At 41.4% G+C, this 12,329-nt stretch overlaps 1 pseudogene; it reads right to left on the reverse strand.

Annotated features, from left to right (window-relative positions):
* Positions 1–8,131: 8,131 nt before the first annotated feature.
* LOC122202667 lies at positions 8,132–8,612 on the reverse strand (annotated as a pseudogene).
* Between the last annotated feature and the right edge of the window lie 3,717 nt (positions 8,613–12,329).

Here is a 12,329-nt window from a genome sequence, read left to right on the forward strand (position 1 = left end):
GGCTGATGTCTGTTCACATTGAAGAAGAATGAATGGGGCCAATTTGAAGAGCCAATTTCAAAAAAAAAGCATCACCATTAAAATGAAAAAGAGGAGATCTGGATTTTACAAAAGGAACTGAAATGCTAGTAAAATATTTTTTTAAATTTTTTTATTACGTTTATTTATTTTTGATAGAGAGAAACAAAGCACAAGTCAGGGAGGGGCAGAGAAAGAAAGAGACACAGAATCCAAAGCCGGCTCTGAGCTGTCAGCACAGAGCCTGACGCGGGGCTCGAACTCACAAACCACGAGATCATGACCTGAGCCCAAGTCGGATGCTGAACCGACTGAGCCACCCAGGCACCCCAGTAGTAAAATATTTCAAAAATAAATTATCTTCCTGTAATTAGGGCAAGGAATAGAGTTTTGCTAATATGTTCCTTAGGGTGAACTTTTATCATCATTTAGGATCCAGGAATCAGTGTATTTAAAAGCAACGATCTGATCATGTATTTCTTCTTAGTTCTGAAAGTAACAGTTTCTATCAATTATCATCATTAACCATGCGTGTCTATTGTTACAAAAATACTACATTTAACTTAAATGTCTCAAGCAAAAAGTTATTTGAGTAGTTACCTTTGCATATGGAGAGTAAGTTCGGCCTGGAATTAGAAGGTTGTTCACACTGGCTCGTCTAGCTGGACCGTGCTTCCTGGACCACTGTCAGGAGGATGTTAACTCTGTGATCTCAGTCAAGGCACCCTTCCAGACATCAGCATTTGCTGAGCCCTTTTCACCTTTTGGAAAATAATGGGTACAGAATAGTTCCCTTAAGGTACAGTTCTTCAGGAAGAAACACAAACAGCACAGGTTGGAGGGAGAGAGGGAGGAGGAATAATCTACAAACAAACTCATGGCCAGGGGCCTGGGCCCAACGCACCCTGTCTGTCTAACCAGAAATACGTGCATTCAAAGGCATGAGGACAGCGTTTAAGAGCAAAGGGCTTCGTCTAATGAATGTTCTCCAATCCTGTTCTCAAAACATGCAAACACAGAAGATGCTATTTGTTAGGCCACGCTGTGGAAGACGCTTGCGCCTATTTATGTCAGAGGTGTCTACTACAGTGTTTTGGCAACCGAAGGACCTTCCCAAGCGCCGTCACGAATGTCACAAATGGTGCCAGAGTCCATCTGGAACCTTTCTTAGCACACCTTAGAATCAAGGAAACAAATCCTGAAAGGCCTGCTGATTTGTCTTTAATACACTTTTTGAAAATCATGTTTGCCTTTAAACAGGCTTGCCTTTAAACTAAAATACCCTGGGGGTGTATGGACTCTTGACCGTGATCCCCTAAAGCTTTATTAAAATAAATAAGTTTGACGCAGACTCAGCAGGATTCTGGGGAGACCAAGGTGAGAGACAAGAGCAGTGACAGTCTTGCCCTTCATAAAGACTGCACGCGGGGTGGGGGAGGGTGGGTGGCCAAGAGTGCTGCAAAAGTAAAACCCAACCTACCCCTGAGGACAGGTGTTATAAAGAGGGCCATATGATTTCATTAGCATAAGAAGAGGGGCTCATTCTCCTGTTTGAAAAATCAGGTGAAGCTAATTTTTGCAAGCCATCCTATTAATTATGAGCCGTTTGTCTGGACTGGAGGACAGTAGATAAGTCAACTATTAAACAAAATTTACCGTTGAGTGATTTTACCTTCCAAAATGGCATAGACTTCTTGGAAGAAAAGGGTTGTTCATGTAGTCTAGATTTACACTGCTCATTCTCTTGGTGGTTGTGTCTGGGAATTTAATGACCAGAACATTACCATGTCCCATGTTCTTTTCACCAAAAATGGAGTCCTCTGTGACATATTGAATTGTTTGGAGATTTTCTAGAAATGCGTGTCAAGGGTGGCATAATTAACTAAAATCTTCTATTTAATTCTATAATTTGTGATTATATTTCATTGCTGGGAATATTTCCCTCTATGTAGCTAAGAATCCCTAGGAACAAAAGTCTAAATAAAGAAGTTTAATGGATTCTTATGGAAAACAAGATAGATTGATTACTTGGTTAACTCACTCATTCTGTAAATCTTTGGGTACCTAAAATGTAGTTGGCATTTCACAAAACTTTGTGTAGGGAAGTGTGCAGATAGAGATAGAGCAGGCTGGGACCATTACCCTTAGGAAGACCTGCTTACAAGGTTGAACCCTGGCTAGCACTTAGGAACTTGGGTTTCTTGAAAATCCCCATCATTATTAACTAATAAGCGTGGCGTACTGTACATGAATTATTTGTACAAACAATGTGGTTTTGGCTAAACAACTGCTTCCCTTCTGAGAGTCTGGAGTTTTCATACATGTTGGGCAGTGAACATTAAGTGCCTAATGAGCTCCTTTGATGGACAGAACTCCACACATATTCTTACAATCCACTGCTGGAAGAATTAACTGCATCTCTGTGACTCCAAAGGGAAAGAGGTCTTGGAAGCTTGCACCTGGTTTCCTCTGAACTTTGATGTGCCTTTTCTCTTTGTTGATTTTGCTTTGTATCCTTTCACTGCAATAAATCATAGCTGTGAATATGCCAATATCCTGAGTTCTGTGAATCCTCGTAGTGAATCATCCAACCTGAGTGTGATCTTGGGGACCCATGACACAGGAAACACACACACACACACACATACCCAGATTGTGATCTCTAGGACTATAATTTTATTTGTACATGAGATACAGAAGCAAAATCTTTTAGATTAGTGGTTCTTAATTAATAGTGACTTTGCCTAAAAGGAGACATTTGGCACCATCTGGAGACACTGCTGGTTATCACAGCTGGGGGAGGAGGAGTCATCCAGTGGGTAGAGAGAGGTTAGGGATGTTGTTGAACATCAGCATCAGCGGATAGGCCATCCGCTACTACAAATAATTGTCTGGCAAAGAAAAAAAAAAGTCAATAGTTCTTCCTTAAGAAATTCCATGTAAGAGTGCAAGATAATATTCAATCTAATACCCAAAAAAAGAATGTGGAACATAAGTACAAAGGCAGAATGCACAAGGAAAAATTATTTAATCAGAATTGAAGTAGCTCCCACACCCAAACTCCTTGGAATGCATATGGAAGTCCTGGATGCTGAAATGTTGGTATCCCTTCCAGATAGTCTATGTACCTACATGGTCCCCAGTGTCTAATGAATAGATTGTTTTAAATACAAATTTTTTTTCAGTAGAAAAAGCACCAGAGAACCTCTCTTGCAAGATATAAATAACTCTTACATACTTTAAATGTAGAGGATGCAAATATTACACATGTATCCTATTGATAACAGGAAATGCATTTGGGACACAGAATTTCAGGTGCTTATGATCTCTGCTGTAATTCTGGCAGTGGTTCTGCAAACTATATTCCTAGTATTAACAATAAATGGGCAATAAAATCATTACCTTATATTGTTCCATCTTTAAATGAATTCTTACATTCTGTAGAAATAATATAAATGATAATGGCAGGGCTATGGGTTTAATAAATAAATAAATGAGAGTCTTTTAAACTTTGTACCCACAAATGGAGGCTATTCTCAATATACTGGTGTGGTGAGTTTAGGGGGAAAAGACAATGAGATAAGCCTTCAGGGACTTCCAGTTCAATAAGAATTTGGTCTTCGTTGTTAAGCTGGCAGGTGGATAGTAGGCAAATTGTTGTAGGAGGGAATAAGAATGCATAGGTTCAACCATGGTTGTTTCCAAGTAGAAGTTGATATATAACATAGATGGACATTTTGGAAAAGAATAAATCAGAGATCCTCTGGGCAATGAAATTGTACCAAATTAACCTTGGGATCCATCCAGGACATGTGAGAGCAATATTATGTAAATGTGGATTTTTGGTGATAGTTCAGGGTAAATAAAGCATTTTCAAGTCAGAAACAGTCATATTACAGAGATCCTACTTACTGATTGTATGGCATTAGGGAGCTTATTTATCTTTTTTATATGTTTATATGAGAGAACAAACAGGGGAGGGAAAGAAAGAGAGGGAGAGAGAGAATGCCAAGCAGGCTCTGCACTGTCAGCACAGAGCGTGATGTGGGGCTCGATCCCCTGAACCTTGAGATCATAACCTGAGCCAAAACCAGGACTTGGATACTTAACTGACAGAGCCACCCAGATACCCAGTAAGTTATTTATCTTTATTGAGTCTTCTTATCTTGTAAATTTGTGATGTGATTGTGAGGGCTAGATAAGGCATCTTGAGGTGCAGCTTAAAGTAAGTGCTTAATTTCATATTTCGCTGTTGTGTTCTTGTAGTGACTTGTTCCTCCCATGTGATGCACCACAATGAAGGGAAGCATGGATACACTCTCCACTTCCTGGTAAACTTAGTTAGATCATTTGTGTTGGTAGACACATGGTGGGGGGGTGGGCACATGGGATACAATGACTATGGACAACAGAAGCTGACAAAGCAGAAAGACATGTGCGGCCACCCCCATCACTCTTGCAGGAAGGCTCTTCACCTGGAATAAGCGATGCCTCCGAATGGTCAAAAGTAGGAATGAGACACTTGGCCCTAGAATCACTGTTCTCAGTGGTTAAGCAGCACATTCCTCCCCAAGGCTGCACATTAAGGGCTCCATGAAATACAGCTAGAATTAGTATAGAGTTCAGGTATAGAGTTCAGGTATAGAGTTCAGGAGTTTACTCTTTGGGGTAAAAGTGCTGAAAGACCACTTTAAAGCCAAAAATATCAAAGAATCTAAAACTTGGCGGCTTGGGGCATGTTTTGAAACGATAAAAAGTAATTACAACATGATAGCAAAAAGTTTAAAGAGGAAGATTTAGTCAATTTGGAGGTATTTCTCTCACTGTCCAGAGACAAGGATATTCTGACTACTATTCCTATCAATTCTATGCCTATTACCCTAAATTCATGCTAGACTACTACAGCTCCAAGAAAATATCCCATAAATATATCTTTGTTTCTATAATTTCTGGCTCAGTCAACAATATTGTAACTAGTGATTAGACTTTCTAGACATTTAGAGGCTATTAAATGAAACATGCTTATTAAAGAAACGTGCTGTCCGATATCCAGGCCTTCACTGCACAATGATGTTGCTTGTGTATATTAACCAGTTTCTAAGCCAGTGAGTTCTGTTCATGCCCCATCCACACTTTCCTAACCATAATCAATGTTATATTAGCTGATAAAAACCAAACCAAAACAACAACAGCAAGAACAACAACAGCAACAAAACAGTTTCTAGACCTGTCTGCATTGTGAAAACCCCACAAGGTAATAGCACCAGTCTGATTTCAAGTTCAGCGCCACATTTGGTATGTTGTGAAAGCAACCCTTGCAGCCATCATTCATCAATAGACACAAGCCTACTTAACCGAGGACTCTGCCCTTATGAGAGACGTTATACAGTGGTTGATTCTTTTTGTCTGTTCTGTGCAACACTTGTGCTTAGATCACTTTCTTTCCTATTTACGTTCCTTTCACTGTGTATGTAAAGGATTAGTTTCTGTTTTACCTTTCCGTGAATAGTGTTTCCTATGGTTACGAACAATCAGCAAGCTAATTTCATCTGAGCTCCAATCACAGGCAATTTATAAAATCTTAGAAGAACACAGGTATGTAGTCAGTAGTAATCAACTTAGCTTTGGTGGGACAATTTATTTTTATATTGTCTGCCTGTCATAAGCCTGGTGAGTTGATTTGAATCATCGAGGTATGATGGCTTTTGAAAGACTTTTGATTTTTCCCCTTCTCATGAAGTACTTATTAACAAAATGGTGGGAAAAGCCTGTATTCAAAAATTAACATAATTTCATATCATGAAGGAAATTTTACTTATGAAATACAGTTAGTGATGGAATTATTATTACTATTATTTTTTAGGAAGGGGGGCCTTTGCAGTTTGTGGGTAACATTATAAAAGAGACATTTGTAAGAAAAGACAACATGTTTCTAGGGAAGTGTGTAGGATTGTCCTCTCCTATTTCCTCCTTAGAGGAGTGGTGTGTTTTTACCTGGATTGCTGCTTAGACTTCCCACAAATTTGTTACTCAGAACTCTATTTATTATAATATACTATTGGAGTAATAATTATTCCCAGAGAAGGAGGTGTGCATCTTTTTGGAATCCTTGCCATTTCCTCTAATATATAAATTCTGACTTTGATAACATTTTATTAACTACCTCCCATATTCTCTCTGTTTTCTATGCCTTTCTTAATTCACAGCATACATTTCTGTAATATTTTGGTTGTCTGTTTGAGTGTCTAACAGATTAAAAGGCAAAGATGCTTTATGACAGTCACATGCTGCAGTCAAATAATATGTTAACTTTGATCATTTATGGCAGCTGCCTCCAGTTCCAGCATGTAGGGATTTTCCCCCTAAAAAATGTGTTTTCTCTTGTGACTTGGTTTACTTTTGTGCATTGGTTCTATCTTTCTGTTTAACAAATTACCCCACATCTTAGTCACTAAGGCAACAACCCTTTACTGTCTCACAGTCTCTGTAGGTCAGAAGTCCAGGCAGTGCTTCACGGGGCTCTCTGGGTCTGAACACCTCACGAAGCTCAGGGAAGGTGTCAGCGGGGCCACAGTGGTCTGGGGGCTCCCCTGAGGGTGAGTGGACACCCTTCCATTCCTTACTCAAGAGGTCACTGGCAGGATTGTTTCTCCTGGGCTCTTGGGAGGGGTCCTCAGTCCCTTCCTTACTGGCCATCGGCCAGGGGCTTCCCTCACTGTCAATACATGGGTCTTTTCCATGAAGCAGGTCACGCCAGAGACAGCAAGTTAGAAGCCAAGACCCTGTGAGCAAGAAAAGCATCACAGAGTTCTGGTATTTGATCCCAGAAGCCATTAATCTCAAGCATGATTAATCTCAAACCCTGTGTCATGGGGAGTGGAAAGGATATGAACATCAGGAGAGGAGCATCACTGAGAGCCCTTTCAGAAATTGCCTGCCCGTGTGCGTGTGTGTGTGGTGTTTTATGAAAATAAAACGCTTCTTTTAAAACAATCTGATTTTACTTTCTTTATCTTTATTTCTCAAATATTTTAGAATGTAACCCATCACCCTCATGATGAAGAGAAATTTCGGGACACATTATGCCACCTCCAGTATGTAGGAACGCACACAGAGCACAGCATGTGTTACGTTACGGACATGACTTTTGCCTCTAACGTTGGAAAGGATATGTTCGTGTCTCCCTCTCCTTAGTATCTGAAGGGGTGGTGATTTACAATGACTGGATTAAAGTGTACTTAGAAACCAAATTAAGAACTGTACTGTTGGGTATTAGGATAATCTTTTTAAAGTATGGCTAAGTGGGCCCACGTGCCTTCTCATCGTCTATAGATTTCTTGCCCTATTGTGTCATCTTTTTCTATTTGCATGCACCAAATGTGGCTTTCAAAATAGGAACTTTAGATAAAATACAGGTCTGTAGCAGCATGCCCCTGACAGCCATATAACAACATGTAGGGAAAAGGGTTCACTTGGAAGACAAATCCTAAATAAACTTGTAAGTTCTTTCAGAGTATTTATTACACCTTCTCCTCACGTATCCAGTACTTAATGTCTCAGATTTCACTAGTTTAAAAATCACGTTGTCCTCAAATGCCCGAGTAAAAACCCTGACCCCGACTTTACTTGCTTAGATGTAAGAATTCAATCATTTATGAGGTGTTTACAGATTTCCAGGGACGCGTACCTGCTCCCAAGTCTGTATCGGTTTTTACATGACACCTGCATTTACCATCTGGCTCCAGATCAGAACCTGTAACCACTTTTCTTCAAGGTCCTCATCCTGCACGTCACATCCTGCTGGGTCTCTTGGTGCCCACACGGCTTTTTGTGAAACACTTCAACTGAGTGGGGGACACCTATCCATCCTTTCTGCAAATACAGTGAGCATAGACACAAGTCTTCAATTTTTAACAAAAATTATGCTGAAGATTGTAAGATAGTGATGAGAATTTTATCACAAAGACATTTAAAATTCAGTATGTGATATAGCTATTCTCAAAGGACACAAATCCTTACATCTCTGCGGACGTCCTCTACTGCGTAATACATCACCTGTGAAAGAGGTGACTTCTTTAAATACAATCTTGAGATCTTATGGGTTTTTTTATACTTATCGTGCCGTGAACTCATAGGGACTGGGTTCCCACAGCTCAGGCTCCTCTCTGTGTATTCTCACAAAGTGCACTTCTCTGGGTGGGGCAGGCTGGCGCTTCAGCTGAACCCAAGTACCTTTCTCTTTGGCTTCCTTCTTGCTCTGATCATTTTCCTTCACATGCTTCAGGAAGGCTCTTTGAGGGCTTAATACGCTCAGTATATACATTAATTCTCTCAGCAAGAATCTTACCCTCAATGTGCTTGGCCGATTACACAAATGCCAACAGCATGCTGGGTAACACAGTAGACCCTTCCAGTTTTGCCATGGGGACGTCTGGGGGGCTCTCCTTTATGAACACTGCCCATTCCCTTGATGTCCCCAATATCACCTTTCTTTTGATTCGCATGTATGTGACCAAAGGAACAACTCCATGTTTTCTAAAGGGCATAGAGAACATACAGCAGGTACCTCTTCTCTTTCGCTTTGTGTGGGTCATTTTGGTGAATTATTGGAAGACGGCAGTTCTTGCCAAAAAAAAAAAAAAAACTGAAACAGGTAGACTTCTTAGTAACCTAGGGCTGCCACCCTAAGGAATTATGGAAGTGCCCTTGGTATCACATTAGTTAGAGCCAGGTGTTACCTGTCTGGGATAGTGATTTGGTTATCTCGTGTACTTGGGTTACAGAGAACTTTTAGCCACTCTGAAGGCCATGACATAAAGACCTAAGTTAAAAGATGTGGACTTGTTACCATCATTTTAGCCAGGTTATTAATTTTACAAGCATTGTTGTCAGATGTATCTTCTAGAAGCAGTTTGCTTCCTTGCCAATGTTCACCTCCCGGCCCCACTGTAATCCGTTCTAACACAGCAGCCCAAGCTACCCTTGGAGTGCCAAACCACATCGTTCTTATGCAAAAAAAAATTTAAAAAAAGTCAGCGACTCTCCATCTCATTCTGAATAAAAGCCAAATTCATCCAGAGGGTGCCACATGGCCTTACCTCCTCTTAACTCACTGGGATTGTGCCCACTGTAGTTGCCGCTTCTGTTCCTTGGCTCAAACCACAGAATTCTTCGTCATTTTCCCAGCACATGTGACGCCCACGCCCCCCTGAGGGTACTCACACTGTCCTCTCTGCTGAGGACTCTCTCCCTGCGGTGTCCCTGAGCTTGGAGCCCTCACCGCACTCCCCGATGAGGCTGGCTCTGGCCAACCTGTTCAGCACTGTCCCCGCCTCCATGGCTGCGTATACACCTTGCCTTCTTTTCCTCTGTACTTGAACACCTTCTGACACACTGCACTTTTTCCCTGATGACTCCACACACTAGGATTTAACCTCCAAGAGGGCAGGACTAAAGGACATGTCTATCTGTTTTGTGTATTACTGTGCGTTGTTTTCTTCATTACTGTGGGTTTTTAAAATTTATTTATTTTGAGAGAGAAAGAGAGAGAGCACAAATGGAGGAGGGGCAGAGAGAGGGAGACAGAGAGAATCCCAAGCAGGCTCTGCATTGTCAGTGCAGACCCTGACATGGGGCTCAATCTCAAGAACCATGAGATCATGACCTGAGCCGAAATTAAGATTCAGATGCTCAACCGACTGAGCCACCCAGGCACCCCTATTACTGTGTCTTCATACATGATGTGTACTTGATAATATCTGTTAAGTTCATGTTACTTCTTTGCCAATGATCACGGATCTTAGGCAAATCAGTTTCCAAGTTTGGAAAAATCTGAGATGTCATCAAAGTCATTCCTCACTTCACAGATGGAATAAATGAGGCCCAGAGAGAACACACAGCTATTTTCAGGAAAAGTGGAATTAGAAAGCTGCCCTTTTTTTTTTAACTCTTTAACAAAGGTGGGTACAAGTGATTTACATAACTCCGTACTTAGAGTAGTAGGAGCCTAAAACTCATTCCAGTTTTAAACGTTTAGAAATTACTAACCTATCGTGTTCATTGTGTTTTATTTTACTCTTAATGGAATTGTTCACTTCTCATGTGACATTCTCTCTTACCTTTCCACCCCACTTTCTTGACTCTGCTATTTATTCAGTAATATTGTAATAACTGTGATGTATAAAATAGACTTGCAGTGAATGTTTCCAAGATGGGTTCTAGCATGTGGTTATGGCTTTATGATGTCCGTATACTAAAGCAGAAATGTCTCCCTGCCTCCAGGATGGAGGGCCACAAGACAGCAGGGACTGACTGGGGCTCACCTTAGGGGCTTCGCTCTTGTCACTGATGCATGCGTGCCTTCGGATCACTTAGCACTGTGTCTAGTAGTGGGGGGCGGGGGGGCTGAGTTGCACAGGGAGTTAATGCTCCCTTCGATCAGTGGGAAACAGGAGTTTGCCTATGATTTTTGTCCCCCTGAAAAGAGTTTATTTGGCCTCTTCGATGACAGTCCTTCAAAATCAAGTGAGCGATGGCCCATCACACCTGCAGAGACCTGCTCAGAAACACACTGTAATGTTGTCTCTGCCTCCCTCCCTGCCTCCCTCCCCTATCCTCCCTCCTGTGTCTCAGGGGCTGTACTCCTAACAGAACTATGGGGCTGCCTTTAAGGACCTTGAATGCTGCTAAGAAAATTATGTTCAGACATACGTAATGACCACAAAGTACCATGTGATCTGTCTTATTAAGTACATATAAAGGACACAAGTTCGAGGAAAGAGATCTCTTTAGTTTGAAGAGTGAGAAAGAAAGAGTGAGCAAGCAAGAGCAGGGGAGGGGCAGAGAGAGAGGGAGAACCTCAGGCAGGCTCCACACTGTCAGAGCAGAGCCAGATGCGGGGCTCTATCCCAACAACCCTGGGATCATGCCCGGAGCCAAAACCAAGAGGTGGACATTTGCTTAACTTACTGAGCCACCCAACAGTCCCCCTTTTTATGGACCATTTTTAAAGACAGGGACATAAAAGACATGGGCACTACCATCCACCCCCAACCCCAATGAAAAAAAAGGGAAGGGTAAACATGCAGATATGCTGGCACACCTCCTCTGTGACCCGGACAAGCCCTGGTTGAATAGGGAGTGTTCTGCCCCCAGTTTGCTTGATGATGCTTGGTGCTGTTGCGCACACGAGTCCAGACAGATTTGCGTGTAACTCATGCCCTGACCTGTGGCAGCCATCGGTGCACATCAGTAGTTGTCACCGCAAGTGACGGGCAGTCCCCCAGAACCAGGTCCGGCCTCCTGTTCTCCTCTTCACTGTCCTCTCTCATTATGCTTGGTGCTCACGCGGACATTATGCTTGGTGGTCACATTATGCTTGCAGCTCAAGGCTGCAATCAGTGCTCCAACAAAGTGAGACACAACAACAACAACAACAACAACAACAACAACAACAACAACAACTACAGAATTGAATTATCAAGCTCCTCAGTAAGTTCTTAACTGACTTGGAGTAAAAGACAAGCTGTGGACTAGTTTTTTTGTTTGTTTGTTTGTTTGTTTATGAACAAGGCAGTGCAGTTGTCTTTTAATTACATGCTCCTTACATCAGAGAAATGAGATGCTGAATCTTTAACTTTGAATCAATGAAACTTAAACCCTATCACTTTCTCATAATTCCTGTAGCTCATCACTTTATACTTTACATCTTTATTTATTGTCTCAGAACATGAATGTTCCCTTCAATGTTTTTCAGCCTGGTACCTGCCTTAGCTTTCTACTGCAAATCAGTATTCTTCATTCATAGGAATTTGTATTAGAAATGGTAAAAACAGATAGAGGTGTCTGGCTGGCTCAGGTGAAGAGCGTGTGACTCTTGATCTCACGGTTGTGAGTTTCAGACCCACGTTGGGTGTAGAGATTATAAATAAATTTAAAAAAGAAAGAAATGGTCAAAGTAGTAGTATCCATTATTATTAGCGTCTGTTTTTCAGAATGGCTCATGAACCCCAAGAGTTTTATTTGTAGCTACCAGGAAGATAGATGGCTGGATAGATAGGTTATGGATGGACGGATGCATGGATAGATGGATGGATAGATAGATGGATAGATAGATTATGGATGGATGGATGGATGGATGGATAGATGGATCATGGATGGGTAGATGGATGGATGGATACATGGATTATGTACAGATGGCTGGATAGATGGATGGATAGATAGTATTTTTTTGCTGATGTTCCATCTTGCCTCTCTGTCCTATTCAGTAGTTTATTTCAGAAACCATTTTATTTTTTTAGTGTTAATTTTGT

The sequence above is a fragment of the Panthera leo genome, chromosome D2, assembly GCF_018350215.1.
Source record: "Panthera leo isolate Ple1 chromosome D2, P.leo_Ple1_pat1.1, whole genome shotgun sequence".
NCBI classification, from domain to species: Eukaryota; Metazoa; Chordata; class Mammalia; order Carnivora; family Felidae; genus Panthera; species Panthera leo.